Below are 6,000 nucleotides of genomic sequence, written 5' to 3' on the forward strand. Positions count from 1 at the left end.
GAGCAACAAAAATGTTTGGAATAGGATTATTGGTTATCACCAGTTCCAATAGGCTGTGTTTGGTTATGGCTAAAGGGAAATTATTCCAGCTTTTTCAAGCTTAAGCTTAGCTTAAAATAAAACATATTTTGGAAACGCTATCATTGTTCAACAGATTTTCATGGCCAACTTAGAATATAAATGGTGGTATTTTCAGCCACAGTGTTATGCTAAACAGTAATGTGTCCAAGCATACAATTCTCTCGCATGACCCAAGGTTTCATATTTGTGCTCGCAGTGCGTTTAGCAGACAGACAGACAAATTTATTCGGGACTTCAGGCCACCGGCCCATAATACAATGGAAATATACTGTATATATATCTGCATGCTGAGTAGATTTAATAATGATTTAACGTTCAAGACTGTGTTTCCGTTCGAATGTTCATGACTTGGAGGAGAAAGTTACCTAAGCTTTTTATAATTTGTTCGTTTTCAGCTGACATAAGTCTTATAAAATTCTCAATAGAGGGAGGGGTAACGAGACGCTTGGGAAAAGAGTTTCTTCTTGCTCTAGAATACTGGTCACAAATAATAAGAACATGGAATTCATCTTCAACATGGTTATGTCCCTTCGAAAAACAGAAAGTGCAGACACGTTCATTATGTGGGATGTTGTTGTGACGCCCCAGTTCAACAGCAAGTCTGAAATTATTACACCGGAACATGGCTATAAGTCTACGTTGGTAGGAAGACATATCACAAGTAATATATGATTCCACATTTAGCGATGACTTGAGTTACCAGTTGCGACACATGTAATTACTATTTGGTTTGCGAAAACAGACAAAAGATTAAAGGGTACTACACAGTGTGATTTAATTTGGAGATCCGACAGTATATATTAATGAAATGTACACTGAGATGACCAAGAGGGTTTTAAATGTGCTTAGAGAAGCAACAGCCAACAGCGAGAAAACCAAATACTGCCTGCTATTATGGCATACAGTGATCAATTGACCAAACAGTGCAGTGCTAACAGACACCTCCCAAGTCTAACTGGATTTTTGTCATCGCATTCACGTAGTACTTTTGTTGACTTTCAGTAAATGACATTCATTTATTAACTATCCATCACTAAGGTTTTGTTTTGATTATCGGTTCTTGGTATTGTTGCATCAAAACTTCTTGTTGTCATATGTAGAATGTAGTAGGGTGATTAATGTCACAGGTTTCGGTTATGTGTTAAGAAGCAGTTTCGTCATGACCAGTTATCGATGCCCTTGTTTAAACACGCTTTATAACAGCAATTACTCGAGCAAATCAACATCATTTGGGAGGTATGAGCCCTGATCTGGAGAGTAAAATCATCTGTGTAATTCATCATGATGATTAACATTTATTATCATTCATAGTGGAATCATGGACGGCCGTGTTATCTTTCTTTTGAAATGTCATATGAATATTGGAAAAGATGTAAAAATTCAGTACATTTTAATTTTTTTCAAACATGTTAGAATCACAAAGGCCTGTTGAATTAAGTGAGCGAGTTGGTTGGGATTAACGCCACTTAGAACACTATTCAATTATATTCTGGCGTCTGAGACCACGTGCATGGCTACGGTGCACGACAATAGAAACCAATGATCATTATCAATACGAATCCCATGGCCAGAGGACCCTAGGCCTGCTTCGAAAAAGCAACACATCTCTGCATATTGAATTCACGTAGTAGCCAATCGTGTCATCTGTTATAGAACAGTTTAAAAGAAACATCATATCCGTTTTGAAAGAACACTGCAAACTTGCTTGAATATGTCAGCCCATGGGAAACAATTTTGAATTCTAAACATTATTATAAATGTTAAAAGCATTGTGTTTAAAGTGTTCATTTGTCATATTGAAAACCAGGTTTCCGAAATTGCGACAATGTGTGCAGTCCATGAGTAACCCATGGTATGGCCGGAATATTGCTAACAATGTGCTATAATCACTTACTCACTAAATGTTTATTAGGTTCATGTCGTGGCTACAGCAAAGGCATGTAACCTTCTTGTCGGGTCTTACTGCACCTTTCGTCATCTCACAGTTCAGAAAACTAGGCACATATGGTCTATGACATATTTTTCAGTGCGGTTGCCATGGAGACAACATTTCATTTGAGATGGAGATGATTTAAAAAACCTGAAATAGACCATGAGAGATATAAGCAGTTCGGTATGACTGCTCTTGGGGCCTTGGTCGAACATGCAATACGTTTACTGTGGGGACAGCACAACTTGTAAACGTACACACGCGGACCTGGCCTTAGGGCAACCCATGAACACACACACACACACACACACACACACACACACACACACACACACACACACACACACACACACACACACACACGTGAATGCACGTCGCTATATAAGCGCGACGTTAAACCCAATATCACCTCACCTCACCTATGGTGGGCATATGCATGATTTCTACACATAACGGTAACGGTTCCATAGAACTGTATGTATTTGATAATGTTTTTTTCCTCATCGGCTTGTCTAACGCCGCAGTCAGCAATGCTTACACAACGGCCTGTAAATAATCGAATTTGGACTGGACCAACCAGTGATTGATATAGCTTACTTGGCACGCAGTCATCCTCGTCACCGAGCCTGACCACCCGAACCACACACACACACACACACACACGCACACACGCACACGCACACACACACACACACACACACACACACACGCAAAGCCTTGTCCTTATGGCAACTCGTTACATACACAGCGCCACCCAGGCAGCCTGAGCTGAAGGTAAAATGAGTTAAACAATACATTCACAAGTGTTGTGAGAAGTTCCATCAACCCAAAGAAGAATATATGATTATTGATAGTTTCCAACGACAGCTCAGAAAACCTCTTTATCAATTTGCATTGTGTCAATTGTTACCATAAGGCCTGACAACCCACAGAGGGAATCACATAGAAGCTTAAACTTACTTAAAATCTAAATCTAAAATATATTCAACATTTCATATGTAAAAACAGGTTAGCTTTATCCATTAAAGACTGATAGGTGTGAGTCGATGCTTTATTAGCAAGTAAAGTTCATACAAATTCGTCTGGAGAGATCTGAACGTAGCAAACTGTGGCAAAGGCTCCAATTATCACCACAATGGATCTGTCGCTGAAGTCCTCATTGGCCCTCATCCGACGTAAAGTTATTGGCGGATTCCGTGCAAGATGGCTTCCAACCAGAACATCCTTTATCCCACGACATTTATACATCGACGGCCGAGTGATTTACTCGCCAGGCGGAGAAAGGCAGGAGAAATTTCCTTTGAAATGAGTAGGTTATGGATATTCGAGTCATTTCATCGGCGAAATTTCGCACCAGGAAAATGAGGATAAGCACGACACAAACCTTGGATGTGCTTACTGTATAGGCACAGGCAAAGCAAATAACCATTCGGCTCCAATTGAGTTTTGTAGGATGATAAGATAGATTGTTTATAAGTCTTGTACATGTTAACTCATGTCAAATATCATCAAATTGATTGGGTTAGTATAACAAATTTTAAAAAGATAATTTATTTTAATATTGCTTGACATGGACAATTTCTTATCATTCCGGTGGAGGCAATTGAAAGACCTGAATGAGATCATTTGTACATCATACTTATCATAATTCCATTACCAAGATAGTAATGGTTGGCATGATGTCAAACACATTTGCAGGACTGACCAAGTTCACATGGCTAAATTTGTTATTTGGTAAACGACCAGAGAACAGAAATGAGTGAGTGAAGATTTAACGTCACATCGGCAATATTTCAGCCATGTCGTGCCACAGTACAGAAAGCTTCACAACCTACTCTGCACAACCAATGCCATCTAAAACATTAAACACGTGTAATGGTTGAATAATGTTCAGAAACAAAGAAAACATAGACAGTTATGCTTTGAACAATTGCTGGAACCCAAGATGTGTTGGAGAGCAGAAGCCATCGAAACGTTTACAACACCACACGACCACTCGGACAGCGAGTCCAAATACAGAAGTCTAAATACACATTACATCCATCTACACACAACTTAATGCAGTGTAATGGTCTTAATTCAGAACGAACAACAGTGAGGCGTTCAACAAAATAGAGATGTTCTTTACAGAAGCTTTTTGTACCGCAACAACATGTAACATCCTTGCGTAAAGCTTCTATCAAAATACACAAACACGTAAGTGGTACTTATAAATGGCTATTACAATGAATCGATCGCTCACAATACTGCACATTAATATACATTCAATGTTTGTACAATACTTCAATCGCCTTATATGAGATCATTGATGGTTATTTAGTTCCCGCATCAATACTACAAAGGCCATATTTGAGATTGATTCGAGTAACGATGTTGACACAAAGACATTACCTTCATAAAAAAGTACCTTTCAGTGGTTTATTGATACACCTATTGTGGCAACAGGATACTGATAACAAAGGTTAAACCCAAACCACAACCACAACCTATAACAACACACATTTGCTATACATGTCATAAGTGCACATATGTTAACTGTTTCCTATTTAACGTTTCCACGTACTGCAATATATGGAAAAGGCTATATGTTTATTTCGCAGTGTAAATATAGAACTAAAATATGTTTGTTTCACCCTGCGAGGCATTCACGAATTAGAACTATCACCATCAACGGGTGTTATGCAGGAACGGTTTTTGTTCCTGAGTTTTACATTCGTTCTTAATACCTTGCAGTTGATTAATGACATAACTGACAATGATCAATACATTTTTCTTTGAACGGTAAGATTAGTGAGACATCCAATAAGTATGTAAGAACATCATAAAGACAGGATTCTCCTAAATGTGCTGCCCTCAGATGCCCCGATGCATCACGGCATGCAGCACAGACGCAAGATGCAGCCAATCAATCTTCGTCAGTGCATTATTGATGCACTCACCGAGGCGAAAACGTTATCTTTCCCCCTGAAGCACTACAAGTACCACAAACAACCAAAGCAAATCTTACATCAACAAGTTTAAAGATTAAATTGTGACACCTCGTAGTTTACTGCATGTGACAATTTTATCAATCTTAATTAATTACCGAGGGCATAATTATGAAAACTTGTCAACAAAAGGTTTCATTTCATGTAAATGCATCGTCAATCGCTAAATTAGTATAGCTCACTGTTTATGTAGTGCGTCCTATTTTACCTGTACTGTTACAATATGCTATACGTATCACAGTCAGTGTATAAATCCCCAGTTTACGAAGATCGTTGCAAGTCGACAGGTCATTTGCCAGCTGGATATACAACTCCTAATACCCTCACGCATCATCAACATCAAGCTTTTGAATAATACACCGGGGTTAGCGGAGAACACAGGTACTTACCCTTAAAAGATTCAATTGAACATGAGCCACCACACGCCCAATCCTAGGCACATGAGCTATCCGCTGCTATCCCTACTGTAGACTGTGTTATCTAGATATCCATAAGACCAACTATGAGTGAGCTATGCTAGTGACTGACACACTGGGAATGGCTTCTGTTCCATCGTTCTCCCCACCAGCGCTGTGGTCATCAAGGAATACGAAACACAAAAATCAATGAGATTAGAACAACACAGAGCTTGCTATGCTCGTGCAGGGGCGGGGTGATTTATTCATGGGAATATTGGGCACCGTTCAACATCTTTTAATTTCCTATGAAGTGTGTATTGAAATTTTGCAGCGTTCAAACATACAGAGGAATCCTCAGTGTGGGGCCTAAAGGCGTTTTTTGGAAGGTCATCCACGTGTTTGAGGAGTCCGTGTTGGAAAAATGCCCAGATGCGTTTGGTCGATGTGTTCTTTTTATATAGCTGGCGTTCTTCAGTGACTGTCGTGACTCATGAAGGAGTGTTCTATTGTTTGTTTGTTTGTTTGTTTGTTGTGTAACCCCGCACTGATCAATAATCCAGCATTCGACAGCGATCTGTACATTATCTGGTGTGAACCAGACAAT

At 39.3% G+C, this 6,000-nt stretch overlaps 1 protein-coding gene across 1 annotated transcript in view; it reads right to left on the minus strand.

Annotated features, from left to right (window-relative positions):
* The window catches only part of LOC124119974 (synaptotagmin-12-like), a 41,108-nt gene extending 35,521 nt beyond the window's left edge, over window positions 1-5,587 (minus strand). The window contains exon 1 of the mRNA XM_046482686.2: window positions 5,388-5,587. The gene's annotated coding sequence lies outside the window, so the exon portion shown is untranslated. The remainder of the gene's footprint in view (window positions 1-5,387) is intronic.
* Window positions 5,588-6,000: the final 413 nt, after the last annotated feature.

This window comes from Haliotis rufescens, unplaced genomic scaffold, assembly GCF_023055435.1.
Source record: "Haliotis rufescens isolate VD_foot unplaced genomic scaffold, xgHalRufe1.0.p SCAF_119, whole genome shotgun sequence".
Lineage (NCBI taxonomy): Eukaryota > Metazoa > Mollusca > Gastropoda > Lepetellida > Haliotidae > Haliotis > Haliotis rufescens.